The following is a 23944-nucleotide window of genomic DNA, read 5'->3' on the forward strand; positions in this document are numbered from 1 at the left end:
TGTTTTGATGGTTCAAAAGCCAACAGAAATGCCTCATAAATTGGTTCTTTATTAAGTTAGGTAAACTGGGAACAATAATTATAAATTTTATTTTCCAATAGAACTCAAGCAGTGCTGAGATACAGAGCACTATACACATGTGCTCTAAAACGCAATAGGAAGTTTGTTCTCTTCATACACAGCAAACAAAAAGATTATTGTTATTTTTTTGGCAATCTATGGGGCTTACAAGCATTACTCTTTCCTGTGCTTGAAAGGAGGTAGCTAACATAGGTACGTGACTTGCCCTGCACCAAAGGAATAAAGACCACTTCCCCAGCCTGAGACCAAAATCAAACAACCCTCCATCTCCTAGAAATGTGGTTTCACATATCTGGAAGTGCAAGTAGTGTGTCTAATAATAGATTTGTTTGTTTATTTATTTCAGACTGTTTAACTATTTAAACTGCTGAGTCTTCTACATGTGTGAATTCTTACATGTGTGAATTCTTACATGTGCGAATCTGGTCCTAGCAACATTGCTGAGGCTTCAAAACAGCCCTCTGAAAATAAAAAGGAGTGGAAAAACAGGTATGTTGTTGTTGTTTGTAAGAAGCATTATGTGCCAGAATCCCAATCACTGTTTTGGGGGTGATTTATTTTCCCTAATCCATTTCCAGTTGGGTTACCACACACCCAGTGAATAATTGCCTTCATTGAGAGCTGCCTACTGGAAAGAATCAGAAATAGTATCGCTTCCTTCCTTTGTCTTGATGCATCTTCATATTTCCAGTTCTACTGTGATGACTAAAATCACTCCCCTTCCACTACTGTAAGGGTTTAATATGTCCCTAAACAAACCTTTTATTAGGAACAATCATTTGTCTTTTCAGTTATGACTTTCACCACCTGTCCATCTGTTGCCTGCAATGTGGTTTCCCAGCACATGACCCCCATGACTGGGGGAAGCCCTGAGGTTCTCTCCCTTGCAGTGCAGCAGCCACTTGCATTTGCTCCAGCATTGCACTCTGTCACTCAACCCACAACAGCCACGCTGGTGACAGTCGTGCCCCAAAGAAGGCATAGGAGAGGTTCCTTTAAAAGGAACCAAAAGCTTGCTTTCTTCTCTGCTTCTCAAAGTTTTTTTTGCCTCTGAGGAAGTAGAGGAAATGTTTGGGGGTTGTTTGTTTATTGTAAAGAAAAAGTATGCAAATATTAATTTAGTCACTGTGTAGTTTAAGGGTCAGATTACTGGCTGATACAAAAAGGGCACCGACATTTGACTTAATTTTTTTTTAAAGGAATTTTACTACTAAAGAGCTGGAAAGATGAGCAATGGCTTTTAATTCAGTTGGTAGAATGCTCATTGATTTTAGGGAATGGGAAATGAGAAATAGAGATTATTTATGAAAACTACTGGTCAAAAGAGGTAAAACTAAACCTTTTTTTAATCTTATGTGCTGACTCATTGTTTGAAGTAATGAACAAAGTGTTCAGAAGCAACAACAGACAGGTAGATGCTGTGATATTCCCCTGGAAATAAGATTCCCTCAAGCATCAAAATGCTTTTAATGCTCATCTGCAGGGGGGTGATGCGGAGAGAGCTTTTTCATGGGGGAAAAAAGTCCACAGACTCAACTTCACATTCAACAGCCTTGCTTTTGGTATGAAAGGCATTTGACAAGTGAACCCATTACGATAATCAGGAGTGCTGCTCTAACAACTGCTGTCAGGCAAAGAGCTTCTGTTCTCGCGCTCTCTCTCTCTCCACTCCCCACCACTCTTCCTACTCCTTTACTTAACAGCTAAATTCAGTGAACAGACTTGAGCTGTAAATAAATAACTCTTGAATAAACTGGAACTTGGGGGCCTGGCTTTCTACTTCTACCCTTTCCTGTCCCCTCTGAAATAAAGAAAATGTTTTCTTTTAGATTCTGATTTTTCATTAAAAGAAGTAGCTACATGAATAAAAAAGGCATTACTACTAAACATAAGCTTACTGCTTTAAATGCCAGGATACGGTAGGGTAGAAAACTGCCCATCCCACCTGACTGCAGCTGTATCACCATAGTTTAATGTTACATAGTAATGAAATAACCTATAATGTGTTGCATGTGCGTTTGTTAGGCTTATCCAAGACAAGGAATATATTGGTACAATTATTTTGGCAAGAAAACTGTGCACTTACCAAAATAGTTGGACTGCTCTGGTAAGGATGGACAGCTTCACTTATGTACGTGTAGGCGGGTTCTGACAGCAATACTCTGAACTCTGCCCATTTACAGATTATGGGATTATTCAACATGTGGTTTTTGGTTAAGCACCTATTCCAAAATTGGTAGCTGTGGGAGTAATTAAGATCATTTCTTACTATTGAACATTTTCACAACAATGTAATTGAGGCCAAAATTCAATTTCTTTATTCCCTGCAGTTTTATTTGTGGTTTTGCTTTCCATTTGGAAGTGGAGCCAAGGTCACAGAATATGTCAATAACCGACAGTTGATGGCTGCTAAATGTCATCCCCTTGAATACAATTACAACTTTTTTAAAAAGTGCATTGTCCATTTGCTCTAAATGCATCTTTGATGGATGCTTCTGTATCTTTGTGATAGATTTCTGCCCCCCTTTCCTCTATAACTCAATTGGATGAAGTATTACATTGTTGTAATAATCAATGATGATATAAAATCAATTAGAAATTGGTCTGGCACTATGAAACTGGGATTCTGGGTCAGATTCTAGGTACAAAGTAATCAAAGTGCTTAACCTTCAACACCGTAGGGTTTAGGGGTTAATTTTCACACTATTGCATGATTGGATTTGTAATTAAGCAACACTGTTAGTAGTATAACTGCTTTTGACACAACTCAAATCAAATTATCATTCCAAATTTTAATTGTTAAACGGAGTAATTGGAAAAGCTAAACAACTTCTTAGCTGATCCTGGTAATCCAATACTTTATTTCTTACTGATGTGACTGATATCACAATGATAGGTCTTATTTGTCCCATCGTTTTTCTATTGGACCTGTAAGATGCCCTTCAAAATGGGTGCTGCTTTTGCACAAGTAGAATGTAAATCTGGCTTTTAAGTTGAGGCTAACTGGAAGGAAAGAAAGAGGTTAGTAGACATGCTTTTACATATATGGCCTATTCTCCATCCTACTGTCATTCTGTTGACTTATTCCTACCTCGTGCCTACTAAAAATTGTTGAATAAAATTCTGATCCTGCTGAAATCACTGCCAAAACACCCATTCATTTCAATGTGCCAAATGTTCATACATGAAGTTGAGGCTTTATGAAATTTATACAGATAGATATGCATTAGATTATTGAGAGGAAAGATAGTTGCTGTAGCTGATCTTCCTCTTTTGACTACAGGTGATTTCTTGCTCTTTTTGCTACCTATCAGTAATACTAATACCTTAAAAACAAATGCCCAAAACAAACAAACCAAACCCAACCAAACACCCACAACCACCCCCACTCCAAATCCAAAACAAAACAAACCCAACAAAAAACCCCACCACCTGTCCAGAAAGGTGCTCTTAGAACACAACTAGGCTGACTTTTACAAGAATGTTCTTGAATAGACTACATGTGTTTAAAAAGACTACACAGCACACAATTGGTACATAAAGGTGAGCGTTTTCCTCTTTGCTCTGTTGATACGTGTCACATTTAGACTTTTATCTTCCAAGAAGACCTGAGCAATAAATGCTACTGATCCTGAGTGGCTGGGCCACAATGATAGTAATTGTCTAGGTTTTACTTTCCTTTCTTTCTGTTTTGTGTATTTCGACTTCCATTTTCTTTTTTCAGCACAAATGGGTAAAAAAAAACCAAAAACAAAAAAAAGAAAAGGTGGGGGTGTGTGTGCAAGTCATCTCCTTAATGCTGTTTACGTGATATGATTAGAAATGTAGATTTTCTGCAGAGTAGATGGAGAGTTTTTCCTAGGCAGTAATTCAGATGACATCCGTTAGAAGGCATGAATACCCACTCGGATGTTTACATTTTGATTAGATACTTTGTACTCCATTACTGAAACGCCCAGAAAAGGAAACTCATCATGCCCTACAGTAACTAATATTTCTGAGCCTGGATTACCCCTGGAAACACAGCATAAAGTTGGTATTGCTTGGAGCATATTTTTAGGAGGGGAAGCTGATAAGTTTGTTTGTATGTGTGGACAAATAGCTGCATTACTTTGGTACCTTTCTCCCTCAGGCTTTTTCTTGTTTTATTTGCGTTCAAATCTCTTGCATCTGCTTATATCATTCCAAAACCAGTTCAAAGCCAAGATTTGATTTTGAGTTTTTTTCTTGGCTCTCCCACCAATCTGTTTAACCATTTATTAAGTGTCTATCACAGCAGTCTCTTTCTTATCCTACACACATATTAGGAATCATTAGCTTTGTCACTAGAGGATAAGCACCCACATGGAAGAGCTCTGTAATGCACACAAGGTGCAGTCTCTTGACATTACATCATATGCCTTGTTATATTATCAAAACAATTAAGTTATCTGAGTATCAACACTGCACGTATACATCACATCATTTTTAAATCAAAGCACTTAGAAGCAAAGAAATGAATAATTAAGAACACACAAAACTTATGCTGCCCACACAGTAAGTACATTATTCTTATCAAGATCTTTAGCTTACTAGCCTATAAGCTCTTCAAGAAGCAAGGTTTCTACTGTTGCTGTCCATACTTGTCTACTCTCTAACATAACAGGACCATTCTGTTCCATAGCAAAACAGGAGGAAACCAAGGAAGATCCTTTGTCTTAAAAATAACACGCAGTTCATCTAGTAATTTTAATTCTGATCTAAGATGATCATTATTCAGTTCCTTATAACTTCTGAGTATAACTTCTTGACCATTGTTTAGATGCCAAGAACTGTGTCAGTATCAAAGCAATCTGACCCTCGCTGCCAAATGTTAACCGTAAGGATGTTTTTGATTGTCCTGTAAAATGAGCATACCAGCCTGGTCACTACCCCAAACAAGCCTCCTGACTGTGAATTAGTAGTTAGCGTGGGAAGCAAAGAAACCCTTCTCTGCCACAGCAGGATATGTCATACATTACTTCATGCAGTTGGTCCCATTCAGTTCATGACTTCTGCCACTAGCGTTTTAGCTTTCTTCTTCCATGCTTCATCTCTCACACCATCTGTATAGCAAGGTGACTTACAAGTCTGAAGCCATAGCAGCCTGGATTTTGACATGATCCTATCCATAGTCATGTACTAGTACTGGATATGCTCCAAGACACTTTCACTAAAGAGGCCTGTGTCTTCACTGCACAATCTGTGATGAGCCTAATTGGCACACCTGCTTTCAGACTGTTGTTGGGAAAACTTGCATGATGTGATTTAAAGTGTGTTACTACTCTGAAAACCTTTTCCTAAGCTTATGTTACTGTCTACATCTCAAATCTTGAGACTTCAAAGTCTGCCTTTCCTCTGGTTTTGCTCCATTTTGCAAAATGTTGTAAATGCCTGGCATTAGGTATTGTCATATGTGTGTAAGTGCTTGTGTGTGTGTGTATATGTATATATACATAAATTTCTTAGCTAACAAAAAGAAGCTCAGTAGAAAAAGAAGACATTTTAGAATATACTTTAAACAGTAAAAATCTTGGAAAGGCTATGAGGAATTGCATATATAATAAAAATAACAACAATGCATATATAATAAAAAAATTAAAAATCAGCTCAGCCCTTCTGTTCTCATAGTCCCTTTACTTTCATATTAGGCAGACAGGGTGTGACCTATCACAGTTTAGTAATTATTTAGAAATTTGAGGGTTTTTTTCATAAAATTTCCATCCATTCAGCCTTCCATAGTCCCTTCCATTTCCACAGCTGTAATTTGTATTCTTATGTCATACATGTTTTTAGAAAAAGCGCACACATAAATAGGTCATATAATTTTGATGAACTGAAGAGTCATACAGTACTGGTTTAAGATTTACCATACCTTCCCCTGTCTGTCTTGATCATTGATGAACTTTCCCCAAGCCTGCCTTTCTTTTTTTTTTCCAATCTCCAGACTATTTCCAACAACAAGCAAGAATTGGGTTCTTTTTGTTTACTCTTTATGTGAATTAGTAGTAATGAAAATTTACTTTCTTACTGTAATATATCAGTATTTTTTTCCAGAATAACTTAGGTCCACTCCCATAGCAATGCTTATTCTACAATGCTGAAACAAAGCTTGTTTGTTGTCCTGGAATGCTTATTCAATATTTCATGAACTCTGAAGATAAGAAGTATTTAATTCCTGAAAAATTTTGTTTGCTGAGGTTTACAAAAGGTGAATTATCTCCCTTCTGCTTGAGAGACCCTAAAATGTGAATTTTATGTCCCCCTTGCTTAACACTTATCTGTGTAGATAAAATATCTATTCTCATGCTCCTTATTGACAGTTCATCACAAAACCATGCTCCTTTGTCTTGGAGTATTACATTCACAATAGCAACTTTCTGAATTTGGAGGACCTCAAATCATATTTCAGTGTGAGGTGAGGTCTAGAAAAGTTTCCAGAGTTGATGGCCAAGCTGTGGCTTGTAGTGCCATTGAGGTGCCAAACTTATACCCAAGGAACAAGGAGGAGGGAAAGAAGTGATCTGAGGAGGAAGATGATCTCGTGTGTTAGGTACACTCGGATCTGGAGTCATGTAAGGATCTGGGTTTAGGTATGTAATCTCGATCATTCTTAATTTGTCTGTCCCAATGTCCCCAGCAGTGGAATGCGATTAATAATATTTATCAGCCAGTGGTAGTGGATCACTGATCAGTCAGAATACGTGCAGGAAAATATGATTTATGTGTATTGGTAGGATATCAGTGATTCTGCAGGCAATCATGACCTGATGCCTACTTTCAGCTGGTGACGGCTGCCAGAAGCCACTTGGCGAAATCCCAGGAGGACTAACAGGCAAACTTCTACGTGCGATGACAATTAACCATTGGACTAGTTTGCCTAGCGGCACGGTCGATTTTCCATCAGTCGGAGCTCGTACTTTCCCGCAGGCGTTTTTTTGCCGAATGGGCACGTCACGGCAGCCGGACCGGGACACGTCACGGCGGCGGGACCGGGTCCCCCGGGCGGGGCGCGGCGGCCGCCGCTGTCCGCGGTGCTGAAGCGGGGCGGCCGCTGCCCGCCGGAGCGCGGCAACTTTCCGACTCCGCCCGTGCGTGCGGCCGCGTTTCCCTGGAATTAAACTAACTCCGCCCTTCGGCTGCAATAATTGCACCGCCAGAAGCCGGTGGGAGCGGGTGCTGTCCTCTCGCTCTCCACCCCCACCTCCTTGGTTTTATTTATTTATTTCCCCCCCCCCCCCCCATCCTTTAACAGAGCCAGCAAGCTTGCTCCGCCTGGACTCTGAGAACCACCGACCGTGCACCCCGGGGCGGGGTGGGGAGGGGGGGGCTTTAATTCCAACGGGATCTGCCCGCAGCCCTTCCCCGACAAACTTAGGGCACGCCTCCGGCATCTCCCGGGACAGCGTTTCGAGGCTGCCGCTGCCCAGGTAAGAGCCGAATCCTGGAGGTGGGGAAGCAGGGTCTGTCTGGGTTGGGGGCCGTGCGGAGCCCAGGGGCAAAATATGTCCCGGGGCAGCGGGGGTAACTCCTGGTGCAAAACTGTGCTTTGCTTCCTGTTGGGCTGTTCCAGGCATCCCTCAAAATCTTAATGCCGAAGCTAAGGGCGGGGGATCAGTAAAGTCATGGTGTGAAGAAAGGGCATAGGAGTTTTCCTCATTTATCCTCTTTTACATACAGATCAAGGCATAAAAATGCCAAAGTCCTTGATTTTAAATAATGGATTACAGTATACAAAGCAGTTTAGCTCATAAAAGGTATTAGAGTGTAGTACATAAATTGGAAATTGCAGACTTCCTTCATTAATTTAGAACTAGCAAAACATATTCAATTTGGTTGATGTTAGTAATAAGAAAAAGTTAGGCAATAAAAATAGTTGTAACTAGCTTTGGGAGAAGTAATACAAATGCAGATGAGTTTGATGGCACTTCACTAAAGGCATGTTTCACCAAAGGAAAGATGACCTTATAAATTTAAGCTCTCAGCAAGCAGCACAGCAGGAGGCCTTTCTTTTGCAGTTTTCATAACTTTGGATAGGAGGAGATATGTGCATTGCATACATACATGTATAGATAAAGAATTTATGGTCAAGAAGGAACATTAATACTCAAGATGGGTACTTACATAGGCCTTTAGGATTGCAGAAATAGTTTCTAATTTTATTGTAAAAAAAAAAAAAAAAAACAAAAAAACTTGGGTCAAGAATAGCCAGGGTACCAGCTGCAAATCAGGGAAAATAACTATCCTTCTAGCCAAAGATATGGCTTGTTATTTAAAGTTGTTGATACTAGGTCACTTACTTGAGATTTAACTTTTTATATATATATGTACACTTCATGAATTAAAATACGTGTGGAAGGTCAAACCCATTTTATTCCTAATGTTATGGAAATTAATAGTGGAAATGAATTGTGGAGTTACATGTTATGTATTACCTTTCAGCTACTTCTTGGCAGCTGGTACATGTTTCACTATTTCTCTGGCATTTTTATACAGCTGGAGATAGCTGTAGTGCACATGGGGTTGCTTTTGGTCATTACACAAAGTGTAAGCCAGAAGTACAGAGACAAATTTTTTAAAAGGATTCATTCACTTGTCTTATGTCTCACGCTGGGTGGTGAGACGTAGGTATACTCTACTGCAGTTCAAATCTGATGCAAGTAGAAGGTGTTTACCTGCATTTTCCCATCCAAGACTCCATCAACAATGTGAGTCAGAGAAATAAGAATGATTAATATTGATACAGTATTTTCATAAGGATATTGATATAACTAACACTTACAATTTACATTTGGTTGTCAGTCTTACTTGGTAACAATAATCTATGTGCAATTGAGGAAAACTCAAACCAACAGATGTGTAGGTTTCTTTTTAGTTAATATGTGGAAATTGCGTGTAAGTGTGTGTTCTTCCTGTCTTAAATGGCCTTCACCTGCATGCAGAGGATTTCCACCTGATCTATGTGTTGCTCAAGCCTCTGATAGATTACTTATGGTGCACTGTTCCTCTGAGTAGTTATGAATTTCAGTTGCTAGTTTTTCTCTGACTTCAGAATGAATCCAAAAATATCTGTGCTGACGTCAGTAGAACTCTTGAAATCAACAGAGAAAAATGTTTATCCTGAGGATTCCTTTATTCCAGAATTCCTAAATTAAGCTGATTGTAAGCAAACATCAGAATAAATATGAAAAAATTCCACCAATCATGTATCCAGTCATAGAGGAATGATAAGGAAAAGAAATAACTTTATGGGTGAAAGCCATTTTTTAATGTGTTTTGTCTAAAATTCAGTAGAATTAATGTTTCCAATGTAAATCTTTGCACAGGTTCAAGTAGTAGGTGGGCACTATTACCTTACTTTGTGCCTCATTGATTACTTCTTGTTTGTGCTAAAATAAGTTTCCCAACTGCGAAAGGTCATCAGGCTTTTTCACAAGTAGCAGTTGAAATTGCCTAACATGCCTACAAAACTGGAAGCTGAGTCATCTGTTTAAAGAATGTTTTGAACTGTTGTTTTTCTTTGTCAGTTATCTGAGCAGTGGAGGAACAGTTTATCTGACATCAATTCCCTTGGAAATGTGGGTTTTTCTGTGGAATAACTGATCTTAATGAATGTGGGGAATTGGCATTAGATTAAATCTTTATCCATGGTTCAGCTCATTGAAAAAACTTTCGAGTGTCTTCGGCTCAAGGGCTTTGCCTTTAAACATTGAAGGTGGAGAACCTGTTACAGGGTCAGCTAGGAATGATAAGCAACAACAAACGACCCCTTATGAAGTCTCTACTGATGAAATATTTCATGAGAAGGAGAAAGCACTGTGCACCTTTGAGGGGAAAAAAATCCCTGGAGCCCAAATACCTGTTTATCTGAGTATCTCAGTCACAGTATTTAATTAGTCTCTGTTATCCTACTAATGCATACTGAGCTTACTGTGAGCAAAAGAAAAGTCTTTGCAGAAAACAGAGTAGTAGTAACCTTTATGAAAGAAAAACAAGCAATGTGACTACAATTCGAGCTGAGGCAGAAGTCACCTATACTGGACAACACAGAAAAACATACCTTGACATCAGGGGTTAAACTTTGGTGAAAGTGGAAAATAATGGTAGTCTTTGTCCAAAAAAACCCCCTCAGTCAAGGTGTCAAAATGAGGTATTGCTTTTATTACACTATACTGATGCTCAGGCATTGATTTTTCTTTTATCTGCTGGTCTGCTTCTCAATCAGCAAAATTTCTTCATCAGCTCTACCTGGCACCTCACAACTTCATGGGCGTTGACCGGGAGTCGTGGCTGGGCATCTGGAAGGTAGCATGCTCTTGGCTGTGGAGAAAAGATAATATTAAATACTACGTTGATTTTCACAGCATAATGTTTTCTCCTTCTCTTACCTGTTTTAAAGCATGATGTAGCAAGTTGCTTTACTTTCTTCATTATGACAGCTTCCAAAACCCAAAGCCTCCAGGAATGCTAGTTTTTATTTTAAACATAAGACAAATGCCCCACAGCAATAACTCCAACCCAATGGCTGCAGAAGATTTTCCTTCCCTGTTCACCCTGTAAACAAGAAGTTTCTGTCACAGAAATCAACTAGCTAGAGCCTAGAATCTGTGATGTAAAACATTGGATGAATGATGGATTTAAGGTGACATGTTCTCAGGAAGCTTGGTCGGAATAAAGACCTCTTCAGCTCACAGACAGCAAGTGTCTGCCCTCAAAGTTAGGTTTTTGTAGCCCTGGTGGATCAGGACTTTTAAATCACTAGATACAACATTGTTGTGCATCAGAAAGTTATTCAAAGAATTTCTTCAGGATTTTGAAATTTCCTAGCTATTGTGCTTTTTATCCTATAGAAGTCCAGACAGCTAAAATCGGGAGACATCCTTTAAAAGAGATGTAACTGTAATTCCAATAAATATTAAAATCTGCTAGACTACTTTCAAACCACTTTTCAGTGAATTATGCACTCTCTGAATAGGCAAAGGTGTGATTGCTGGTACAGGTGGAACATTAACTATGTCATTCCCCTGGGGTTTATGGCTCCCTGGATTTTGCATACTCAAAGTAGCAGGTAAAAAACTAACCAACTGTTCCTATCTCTGTTGGTACTACCACTCAAAAACTTAGGTGAATTTTTGACCTTTCCCATTCTTCAGAGTTATTCTGCACTGGAATTTTTTTCCAAGTCTATAAAGATTATTTTAGGTTAGGCAGGGGGGATTTGCAAGAATAACTCTGCCAGTATGGCTTGATACTGGTAATAATGTAAAAATATGTAGTATATGAACAACACTGTTATTCAATAAATTATTAGATTGTGATCAGATCTCTTATTATACTGTGTGATGCCTCACTGGAATGTATTCAATAGACCAACTTCCAGCTAATTCAGTTTTTCTGAACAGTCCTGTACAATATTATTATGTACCTTTGTAAGTGAACAAAAAAAGAAAAGCAAAAGCCAGTAGGGATTAAACTTTCTCTCAGGCACATTTGGAAAACCTCTGCATATCAAATAGCACAACCAGGACTTATTTATTCATATGTTGGCAGTTATGAAAGGCAGCAGTCTTTGACGAACCTACTCAGACCTTACTGTGCTGCTTGCATGCACCTGAGCTGATCCACAAATCAGACTGCCATCTCCCATCCCTTAGCTGCTCTCCATTAAGACTTGTGAGGCTGTTGATTGCTGCTAGAGACTGAATAATTGATTTCTGAAGCCATGCTCCCACGCTGGGGAAGCTGTAACATGGTTCTGCTTCTGTGCTCCCAGGAGAGCACAGGGCTGCATGGGTTCCCGAGCAAGTTCTAGCAGTGATTTACCATTCCTGTTTGTGAATGACACATCCAGATATTTCAGAGTGGTTTCCAGTCATTAGACATACATTATGACACTCATACAGATAGTTATTATTCCTGCTCTTCTGATGGGAGTAGGGATTTTTTTCCCCTTATTTTCTCTCGTTCCATCAGAGCAAAGGGTGCACCCTGAAAATTCCCCTGCTAAATTCCCCCTCTGGAGAGATGAAGTTAGGGTTAGAGCTTGTTAGCTGAGCCATAGTAACTGCCTTCATCCTTCTAGGCAGCAGGCTAAAATGTGACAGCATAAGTATGCTCACACTGAAACATCTTTATGTTGCTTTGGTCATCTTAGGGGGCTTCAAAGCCCTGCTTCCAGTCTCACCAGACCAAAAGGCACCGGTGAGGTGTCTCAGTGCTGGCTTTGCTTCTTCTCTGCACTAAAAAAGGTGAAGAGATGCTGTAGCCTAAATGTTGAATGACCCAGGGCAAAACAAACGTAAGTCTCATCAGCCTCTGTGTACTTCTGATTTGTATTAGAGACAAAACAGACCATAGTAGCATGTCCAGGACGTGAGAGGCAGGCAGGCGGTGCACATCACTTTTTATTCCTTCCTTTTACAGAAATTTAATTATCTATTGTAGCACCCCCCTTTCTCCTTCAAAGTGTAACAAAAGAAAACACATCTTAAACTTTACCACTTTCTAATGTAAATGTAAAGTGGGGAAAATAAATCAGAATAATGGATGCTTCAGAAAGGCACCTGTGTTTAAGCAGTGCTTTTTCCCCTACTCTGTTTTCTCTGCTCTTGTTTGTTGTGGACCCTCATCTTAGAAATGAGTATTTCTCACGGGCTTTTTTGTTCTAACCTCTCAGTACTTTCTCCATGTGTGTCTGAGATCAAAACTGCTATCATATGAATTTAATTTAGTACACCTTTCTCTGTGTGATGGGCTGCTATTTCAGGGGGTGCAATGCCACTATTAATCATCATAAAGAAAATGCACAAAAACAGTCCAAAATACATGTCAAGCACTTCAGTGTGATGGATGCACAATAGATGGCACCATTATTATCACTCAGCAACTTGAAAACTTTCGGTCCTCACATTTTCTCCCTTTCAAACATCATTAACTTGTTCATGGGATCCAATACTTTGTGAAAAATATATTACTCTTCTACTCACTTTTTCCTCATCCTTCATGCTGTATTGACAGAGCCAGTTACCTAAAATTTCTTAATGCAGTGTAAGTTTACTTCTTTGTGTATGAGATGGCAAAGAAAACCAAAACAAATGGTTTTATGGAACAAAAGTCAATTATATTGATTCTGATCTGTTAATGCAAAAGCAGATTGTATGGATTATTGTAATTAGGAAAGTTATGTTTATTGGTCACAGTTTTATTTACTCCTTGGTTTTGTTCTCCTTTGTGAATCAGACTGAAGCATCATAGTGTCAGCTGGATGTGGATAATAATCTTCTTTTAGGATTGTTAGAAAAGTGATGCACTGTCTGGGTTCAGTAAGGCATACAACGCTTGGAATAAACAGGATGCGATTTTGTATGGTGGGGCACATTACAACCGATGAGAAATGCTCGTACAGTCACACAAACCAGATATGCTCAGGTGTAAACTTACGGCATTTCAAGCACCTGCTGGTAAATGGTGTTACCTGATTATGAGTGCTGTTGTCTGGCAATAGGTAGTGATAGCTGTATTCCTGTTTTAGTAGTGGGGGAGCAGGGCTGGATGCAGTCCACTGCAAAATGGAGAGGGCTATGTGACTTCAGAGTCCTCCTCTTGCGTGCCAGGCGATATGGTCTGTATCAGCTGCTGCTTATGGTGGTAGGAGGACCTGCTCTTTCTGTAAATGGTCTGGTATATTTAGTCCTAGGGTAAGTTGCATGTATGTGGAAGGTGTAATAAGAAGGAAGCTTGCCTTATGCACTGGTAGCACAGTGACGCTTGCTTTCCGCCCCTCTGGAGATCCAGGCACCAGGGTCTTGCTGGAAGACCTATGAGCTGCCTGTGCCTGGGTCCTTGGAAAGATGCAGTGTTTCACAGCTATGACCATGACACCACAGCTCCTTCCCCTTTGTGCAGCATCAGCCTGTTCCTGGTATGTGAATCTAGTGAGAGAGACCGTTGCAGACTGCAGGTCTCATGACTGCAGACTGCAGTCTCATCATTCACATGATGACTTCTCACTATAACCTGCAGGATGCTGTACCTAGGGATGTGTTTTGAATGTGGAAATCGAGGATTATAAATAAATAGGGTTGCAAGCAAGACTTCTGCAAGTTTGGTGGTGTTGGCTATTTCAAACTTATCCAAAGCCTGTTGATATTGTGTAACATACTATATACATATGTTTGAAAGGGTGGTTTGGATTTTTTTGGGGGTTGGGGAAAAAATAAAGGGAACTAATTCAGATGCTCACATTTCACCATGCTGCATTTCATTTTCTTTTTCTTACAAGAAAGAACATACCTGATTTAAGAGGTTTCTTTTTGTTCCGTTATGAGATCTTTGATATTTTGTATTTTTTTCTAAAGTGTTGGTCTAAGGATAAATGCCTTACCTAAGAATCTCTGCTTCTGAGATTGAATTTTGCTGCTGTTTTGTGAAAGGATTGATAATGTGAACCCTGAAAGCAGCCACACCAGAAGAAAAACAAAAAATTGGTTTTTATTTGGTCACTTGTAAAGTAAACCAATATTTTTGAGTGGTGGGTGGCAACAGAACTGCTTTCAACCACTTGTTATAGTTTCCACAACTATTGTCTGCTCTCTGTAGTGATGCAGCCAATTCCTGTATCAGATACTATCATCTGAACAACTGCAAGAAAAATCTTAAAAGCAGAAGTCATCCAGTAATTAAGGTTTCTATTGCAAAGTAATTTTTTACATTTTGGGTAAAAAACCCTTCTCAGTCTTAATGAAATTGCCATGAAGGTACAGAAAGTTTCATAAAATTAAAGTTGATAAGTTTCAGCACACAAAAGAACTGAAGAAACTATCTTTCTGAAGGCTAAATACCTAGGTCAAAACATATTGGCCTTCATTCAGGTACCATTAATTCACAGTTACAGTATGCCTGTAGGTAATTTTTTTTCTCTCTTAGCACTACACATGTTGTTTTCTTTATAGCATTAATCTGATGTTTAAAAAATTTCATTTTAAAAATTTGACAACTTTTACATTTTTTTAATTTCAAATTTTAATCAGAGTATGGAAGAATCAATAGTTACTTAAATTTTGAAAGGTTCTGAAAGCAAACCTTGTTATAAGTTAGTGAATTAATGATTTAGTATGTTACTGAGTAATCAGAAATTGCTAACTGATGCTCTGAATCACTCTTACTAAATATGTTTTGGAAAGTTTGTAATTATACCACATAAGTCCTGGCAGGCATCCTCAACTGAAGAAATCATCCTGGCATACAGAGGCACATGTCCTGATATTGCAAGAAGTTCTGTTCTAGCAACAGATGAGGGAACATGCTCCAGTGGGGAGGTGGAGAGGAGGAGATGCCTGTATGACTGTGACTATGCACCGTAGACTATTTTATACTCCAACTGGAGGCAAGGTCTCTGACCCCCTCCAGTAGCCAGTGGAGGTTTCAGGATCTACTCTGCAGCGAATCCCAGCTGTAGTCTAATTTTGGTGCTCTCCAGTGCCTTCCCAGGGGGTCCTCTTTCTCTTCACTGGCTATGGAGGAGGCATAGGAAGACTCGCCTCCTAAATTAAGAACTTGGCATTGGTGGGAATGTCTGCTCCAGCCTTCCCAGCCCCTTCAAAACTAAGTATTTCCTCCTCTTCATAAATCTGTCATAGTGTTAGGAAGGAGGAGACAGGTTTTGCATGCCCTGCTGTCTCACATTCTACAAGCCCCCTTTTGTAGAAAGGGAGGAAGATGACTTTCCCTCTCATGCCATAGCACAGTGCAGAAGGTATGCCTGCAAGGTAGGGGGTTTGTGAACCCTTTCAGGCATCTAACTTGAGCCAGAGCTGTCTCCAAACCGACAGGTATATCTGCTTATCTGTTCTGTTTTCCTCCAGCTGGGCTCTTGGAGATCTCAGGTTGGAGTTCGTGATGTATCACGCACAAAGGCAATGGCCACCAGCTAAAACTGAGGACTGGGAGTGCTTTGACCTGCCTAAAGCAACACTGAAAACCTCTGATGTGGATGTTGTTAGGCTGCTCTTGTATTGCTTCTGAGTTTAAATAGGAAAAATCTTATCATTACTGTTCATTACACAGTGTAAACAATCCTGATACTGCAGAGAGGTCCTCATTGGATAGTATCTGGTTCCACAGATGGCCCTCAGAGGGATCTTGTATTTATAATGTCTTTGGTAATGCACTAACAGAAATGAGGTTAAAAAATACAGTCTTTGTAACAGGCAAAGTAAGACATCAGTGATAAATTCAATTATTTTAAATGCATCAGACCAGGTTCTGATTTCAGTTACATGGATATAAACAAGCCTGCTGGTACCATAGGTTTCTCTGCATGTAAGGAAGATCAGAATCTGGCTTCAGGCACTTAGGTTCTCATTCAGTATAATGCATCCAGTTTAGACTTGTCAATCTGTATTAGCAAAGTTTTAGCCTGTCCTTGGCATTTCTTCAGGCGTCAGTAATTCCCAGTGATTATAACATTCAAAATACTTTAAAGGATATTTTGTGGTTTTGGTGTTTTGTTTTGGGCTTTTTCTCCCCCCCCTTTTATTTGTGCCTGGCTGTGTAACTGAGCATTTCATACGCCTGTCAAAACTTTTGTATCAGATTTCCGTTTCAGAGAGATCCAACTGATGGGACACATGACCTATCAACTGTTTAATGACCACAACTGAGAAAATTGTTGATGGTGGGGTTTTTTTTGTTCATCCATCTATCTCAAATTTATTTTATGAAAGCAGTTTTATGTGATACATTCAACAATATGCTAAGTACCACATAAGCTGTTTTGGTTTTTTTTTAAGGTATATGTTTGCTATTACTATCTTCCTTTTATTAGGCACAGTTACAAATTTCAAATGTACAAGTATTCTTGAAGGAGAGAGAGAAGAATGGGATTACTTTCTAAACCTAAGCACAAGAAATTCCAGTAGGGCAAAACATAGGTTTCAACCTCAATTATATGTGAGTCTTCAATTTTCAGGCTGTAGTCTGAGCTAGGAATTACAATCCTACATGATGTAGTAATTTGCCTCACTTTATCTGACTAACACTTTTCTGAAGATGACTGTTTGAAGAATGTATTTATAGCCATATAAGCTGTAGGCTGTAGCATTAGCCACAGAGTGGTAGCAGCAAGGTGCAATGATTATTTCAGTACTTTTTTTAATAAATAAATGGGTATCTTTTTAATGCATGAATGAAAGGTATATACAGGGAGGCCTGTTTGTACTAACAGTGGCCTGAGAAGCCATTTATCCATTTCCACTGTCTCTGCCAGATATTTCATTGGTGCTGTATGGAGAGGAAAACTTCTTTAAAATAGAGTTAAGTGACTAAATTCTTTCTAATCTGCAACAGTAACTGTCCTTTTATGAGGCAACAGTGACATTTCTATGATATACCAGAAAGCTAGCATATTTTTCATGTCATTTATCAAGTCTATGCTTGCATAGACTAAATATTGTTTTAAATAATGTAATTTTGTAAAAAAAATTATAAATTAATTATACTAGAAAGGGTTCTTAAGTCTACATAGTTGATATACTCAGTGATTCATGCAAGACAAAAGCATATAAAATAACCTAAGCAGAAACAGAAGGAAAGCAGTAAGTTACTGCCACCCCCAAATCAAATTCTGCAAAGCCTACAGATTTTAATGGATCATGCCACTGAGATAACAACGAACCTCTGGTAATGCAACCAAAAGCCTCCTAGCTTTTCATGCCAACACTACTTCAACAAAAGTCTTGTCTAAAACAAACCTCAAACTTTGTTCCAGTCCTTTATATGACAGATTTATCCATGTAAGCTGGTGTGCTACCAACTCACTGCACCTGGTTCACTCTAAATTAGTTACAGCTAATTGTCAACAAATGGGAAGAAGGACCCCTTGTGATTTTTCTCTTGGCTGTGAAGCTGGCAAGGGTAGTTCTTATAGCTATTTTTCAAATAGAGTATTGTTATACGCATACCTTCAGAGGGGGGAAAAAAGGCAAACAGTAGTGATGGTTGATATTTTCTCTATACTTTCTGGTGCAGGAAATGTGTAAGCACAGCTGCATTAAGTTATGTTGAGGTGCTCATTAATTCAGCTGAGCCCTGATTGGAGAAACCATGAAGAGTGTGGGGTTGCCTTTTTTTTCTCTTGACCAGTGAAGGAAAAATGGTTGGTTAAGAAGATAGAGCAGAGAGAAAAAAGCTCTATAGGTAAGATTTTAGATCTTTCTTAGTCTGGTGTTTTTTCTTCACTGATACTTTTCCTTTATAAGCAGGTTTTGGGGGGTGGAATAGAAACAGATTTTCCCTGGAGAATTGGATAGAGTGATTAATGAGGGTTCTGTCCCTTGGAGGATGGTGGTTTGTATACCTCTTGGCTTTCCTTCAATAAGTCTTGCAAGAATAAAAATATAAGTATGCTTTTAAAGTTTGTTTTGGTGTTTTTTTAATGTTACTTCTTATCAGCTCTTTCACAAGATAACTAAAGGAAAAAGTGGAGCAAAAAAAAAAAGACTTTGTCTTTCTCTTTACCTTTCCTGACCTGTTGTACCTGCTGTTCCTATTAATTCAGCATACTTATAACTTGATTCTGTCCTTGGTCGTTTTATTCTTGTATTAGAAGGGCTGAAGCACACTGGTGTAAACAGTAATGACATAAAGGTTGTCATAGACTTGGCAGTTAACCTTTTTTATGGCAGCATAGCCTCTCCTAGAACAATTGTTCTTTAATTAAGAAATGTGTTTGCTTGAGATAAACCTTTTTCCCTGCACCTATTGTGTGGAAAACAAGGCTCAGGATTCAAAGGAGATTTATGTTTTGGGTTCTGAGTCAGTTTTCTGCTTCTATAATAACAACCTCCTATTGAATTTTCCTTGACAAATGAAAGTTCTAGTTTGAACTCTGTTACGTATGTGGCAGTGGCTTTTCTTGGCTTCTTTGCCTTCACAAATTGTCTCAAAGAAGGCAAGAAATATGACAGGAATGGTATCTGTCAGGCTTAGGTTCCCTCTCTCTCTTTGCAGTCTTGTGTCATTGTGAATTGTGCAACTTCATCCCATCCCCTGCACCTCCTTCTGCCTTGCTTTTTGTCTTTCTTCCATGGATGGCTACTACGTGGAAGAAAATGTCTCTTGAATCCAAAATAAAAATTCATGATTTTTGCTTTTTTTATTCTCATTTCAAATTATATGGATGTTGACCTCTAGGCTTCCTCCTAATAAGACAGCTTTCACCTTCTTCTGTTCACTAGTTATGAACTTCCAAGCAAAAATGCCTACTTAAAAGTTAGATGTGTCCTTGAGGGGCTTAGATAAGGCATCTTAATGCTTGCTTAGTTGTGATATTTATATTACAACTAGCAGGGCTGTAGATACAAATGCCAGATTTTTATGGAACTGTAGTTTTCTGTAGACGCAGTGAAAACAAAAATTCTTAGAGATTTTAATTAATAGTAGTAAAGTAGGTAAATAACTAATTGAATACCATCTGTCTGCTTACACTGAGAATCAAAAATGTGTCTGTTAGTTTGGGGAAAGAAAATTAATGAAACAGACTATCTCTTTTTTCAAGATACTGTTTCTTCAAAACTATTTCTTCGACCTTTTAGTAGTAAAATGTATATCTATATTTAGGTCATTTATTCATGTTCGTTGTTCTACACTTTTGCTTTGGGACTATCATTTTCAGTTGTTTGCTTCCCCTTTCTTCTTGGGGTTAAACAGCCTGGAAAAGGCCAAGGCAAAACAAACAAACAAAGCCTTGTAGCATCCCTTCCTCTCTTCCCTCCATATGCCTGTGTGAGAGGGGATGGGGAGGAACTGGGGCGTTCTGGGTGGGGAGGGCACTGTGTTGCTGAAATAACAGCTGTTCTAGTGGAGCTTGAAACAACCTCCTAATGAGAAAATCAAGGTGTTTGCAACACTGGTAAGTGTTTCTGTGCAAAAAGTCTGCTTCCATAACCAGCTTTGAAGCAAAGGCCAATTTTAATTCTGAACAGCTACATGAAGTATATGAGCAGATATCTAGTGATTGCGGATAGCAGTTGGGTGAGTGATTAAATGAAAAAATGAAAGTTTGAGTGTCACATCAAACAGAAAGTGAAAACATGCTCCCCACTCTCACCCCCCAAACTAAGCAAGCAAGAAAACTCTTGTAGTTTCCATTGCCTGCCTTCCCTCCATGTGTGGGGGGTAGGCGGGGAGAGGAAAAACTCACATGTAGTAGTCTTCTATATGACAACTTGTGTAGTTTCACTTTGGTTGTTTTATTGCATAAATCTTTTTAACTGCTTAAAGCAGAGATTTTTTTTTTTTTAGAAATTATAGATCGCAGTTGGGGACTAAGGTTTGAGTATAACTTCAGCTGAACCTTTTTTTGTGGATGGCATCTGCATTCGTGGGTTTGTAAAATACTTTTGGTGATTTTAAAATGAAACTTCCTATAATAGCAAAGTTAAAAGTATGCTTAATCAGCCAATATGTAAACATTCCCTTCTGTTAGCATTTTTCCAGTTTGTTTGTTTTTTTAAGCTTTTAAAATTCCTGCAACACTTTACAAGAATTTTATAGTGGTTGATAATGGAAAAACAGAAGAAGATTTTACAATACTATTTTTTTAAAAACTACTTAAGGAATTGTTGCACAATTTTCCATGTGCTGGATAAATTACCTAACTGTTCACATACCAATTTCTGTGATATTTGCCTGTGCTTTAGGCTAGAAATTACATCCTTTTTTTTTTTTTCAGCCAGGGTCCAGCCAGACCTGTGTAATTAATACAGTTCTGACAAACCAGTATTTGATTAAACATAACTTCTGAAGAAGCAGACCTGAGTCAGTGTGCTAAAAAAGGAGGTGAGGGGGAATAATAAATAGGTAATTTTTGCATACGCCAATGTTGTGGAAGCTGTGACAACTGGAAGACGTAGCTGGTCCAGGAAAACCCACAGTGAAATGCAACTCAATGGTGTAAAAAAAAAAACCCACCAAAAAAAACCCCAACACACCTCACCCCATCTTTTTAAAAAACTCAACTTAATCACTGGCTGAGGGACTTCTTTGCCTCAGAAGAGTTTCTGTTCTATACAGTAAAACTTTCAAGTGACTCAGTGAAGAGCTGCTTTTTAAGACTCCTAAACCTGGGAGGGTTGGAACCTGGTTTTTTTTGTGAAGTTCAGGACCTCTGTATGAAAGGTGAATTCAAGCGTTTTCAAGGCACCTTACTTGCACGAGGTAAGTCTTGAGCAAACACGGTCAGGGAGGTTCTGAATGAAAAAGCATTTTTACCAGTAGGTATTTATTAAAGTAGAGGGATAGATATGTTCTGTGGAAATCGGTGGAGATTTTGTTTTCCTCCACCCAAAGCTATATTTCCCAAGAGTTATAACTAAAACAATATTTCTTCGTATAGCACCCGATAATGCAATGGCTGAAAGACAAGGAAGTGGCGGAATAAATGGATGGAGACGCTGGATATTAGCAATAACTCTGATGCTGTGGAGTCACCAGACCAGTGCACAAGGACAAGGTAAGTGAAGAACTTTTTACTACAGTTTTCCATTTTGCTCAGTATTGCATAGAATTGGTTGGAGAAACAAGGGCACGTGATGATGTGCTGAACTTGTATGAACTACTGGCAAGAAATAAGAATATGAAAATCTGAAGTACTTCAGTTGAAAAGTCAAATGCTTTTGGAAAATGATGTCTCAATTCCATATGGGATTTTTTCAGGTGCTTGAATCTGTTTTCTTGTGCTTTGTGATTTGAGAGTGTCTTGAAAGAAATCTCCCATTGTTGTCTGTTGTTGGTTCTCTAGGTGTGGAGAAGTAGTTGTTCGAGATATTATAGACATGGACACTTTGCATTAGTTAGCTGTGATATCTGCAATGAGCATGCAATAGGCAGAATGGCTTTTGTTGCAGCGCTATAAATGTTTTCCACATTGTGTTCCCATCTCACTGATGGTACTACATAATAACTAAAAGAATGCAGACAGGAGGAAAAAACCAAATCTAGCTTCTTGGGTTTTTAACTTAAAAAAAAAAAATGAAGCATTATTTCCTGTTTCTGATCTGAAGACTGTATCTAAGGGCTGGTAATAAGAAGCTTTTTTTAATATAAAATCAGTATAAAAGGTGCTTAAATGTTGTGTTAAATTGGGGGAGGGGGAAATCTGTAAGTGATAATTTTGGGGCATTGAAATCAATGGGAAGTGTCATATTTGAGGTATGTCAGGCCAACTTTAGGAAATACATTTATAGTTGAGCTGAGATTTCCATGTCCTTAATTTACTCTCTCAAGTGGAAAATTATGTACTTTTTCCAACTACAGGCTATCTGCTCTATATTACTCTAGTCAGTGACTACAAGTGTAATGCTGGCTAGTGTATGTAGCCCGTGCAATGTCTGTTCCACTGCGTGATTTGGGCAGAAATAATATTTCTTGCCTGTTGGAACAATAATGGTTGTTTACTCTTGCTTGGTACAGCTATAGGCATAGAAATTGGATGTAAACTGCGTGCTGCAATTCTGCAGAACTTAACATTGCCTCTGCAGATACTAAAAGCCAACCTCACAGCCCATAGAGCACTTCTGTAAGGTAAGGATCATGAACATTTTGCAGCTAATCACCAGACATGCAGAGGAGCTTTTTTGTGATATAAACTGTCCTTGTACAAAAAAGGTGAGTTGGTTTTCTGAAGATTGGTTTTAACTTCTTTTCTAAAGCTTCCATTTTTACATTATAGTCCTTGCCTTGGAAAAACAGATCTGATGACTGACTTTTTGTAGTATTGTGCTAAAAAGTAACAGGTATAGTAAATTTTTGGTTTATGAACCATTAGTGAATGGTATGGGGAAGAATGGGACATTGGAAAGAAAATACAGAAACAGTAACTTGAAAGAGTTTATTTTCAAAGTAGGCAATACAAGGACACTTGTGCTGTGAAATATGCTTTCCATGGTTCTAAACCTACTTTGAGTTTCTGGCTGATGAGAGGTATTGAAGATTGCACTCTTCATCTGTGAGCTGATCTTTTGGTCATTTAGTTCTAATGTTTCTGTTTTCTAATAATTGCCAAAATATAATAGAAAAATGAAACATTAATAATGTGACAAAATACTATTTTCTCTCTGAATGTAAAACGTCTTCCTAAAATTGGCAATAACTTACTGAAAAAGGGGTATGAACTTCTGTCATACTATTTTGCTTTAATTTAAAATAATTTTGTGAGGTTGCTATGCAGCTTGTGAATATTAAGAAATATGTTTAAGCAGGCCCGGGGTAATAAATCTGGCTGTGTTTCAGTCTTGGTACACTTTGTACTCTGCCATGATGGAAGTTTAGTGTAGGCATTTGAGCATACATACTTATTGTAACTGCTGCTGAGTGCTTAAACCTTGATCTAAGAAATGTGAATTTTTAATCCTCTGGCAATGAAGTAGCCAGGAAATAGAATTAAAAGCCAGGAACAAATATCTTGGTATAATTACATACAGAGAGTATTTGGAAAATGTGAAATCTCTTTAAGTAGCCAGATACATCCCTAATTCTGCTGTGGATTTCTATTAACATTTTCTTTTAAAGTAAAAGGCAAAGCCCTTTGGACTTGACTTGCAGGAACCTGAGAAATGTAAAGGAACTTGAGTAATTTGAGTAAAACTATAAAGTTTGAGTATTCAGTCTATCAGGACAATAAAATGAAATAATTATTCTGTGTCTGGGCATCAAACCAAAAGGGTTTAAAAGCCATATGGCTGCATTTAAAGAAAACAGCTTCTGAGTCACATAACTTCAGTGTGAGTGGGTTGCTATGGAAGTTAGAAAGAAACCAACATTTGTTCCGCTTCCATTTCCAATCAGA

At 38.6% G+C, this 23944-nt stretch overlaps 1 long non-coding RNA gene across 1 annotated transcript; it reads left to right on the forward strand.

Annotated features, from left to right (window-relative positions):
* Nucleotides 1-7267: 7267 nt before the first annotated feature.
* Nucleotides 7268-22678, forward strand: LOC142052147 (uncharacterized). The gene is made up of 3 exons (XR_012658738.1): nt 7268-7529; nt 21494-21610; nt 22638-22678. It is a non-coding gene; the product is annotated as an uncharacterized LOC142052147 (long non-coding RNA).
* Nucleotides 22679-23944: the final 1266 nt, after the last annotated feature.

Source organism: Phalacrocorax aristotelis, chromosome 1 (assembly GCF_949628215.1).
Source record: "Phalacrocorax aristotelis chromosome 1, bGulAri2.1, whole genome shotgun sequence".
In the NCBI taxonomy this organism is placed as follows: Eukaryota; Metazoa; Chordata; class Aves; order Suliformes; family Phalacrocoracidae; genus Phalacrocorax; species Phalacrocorax aristotelis.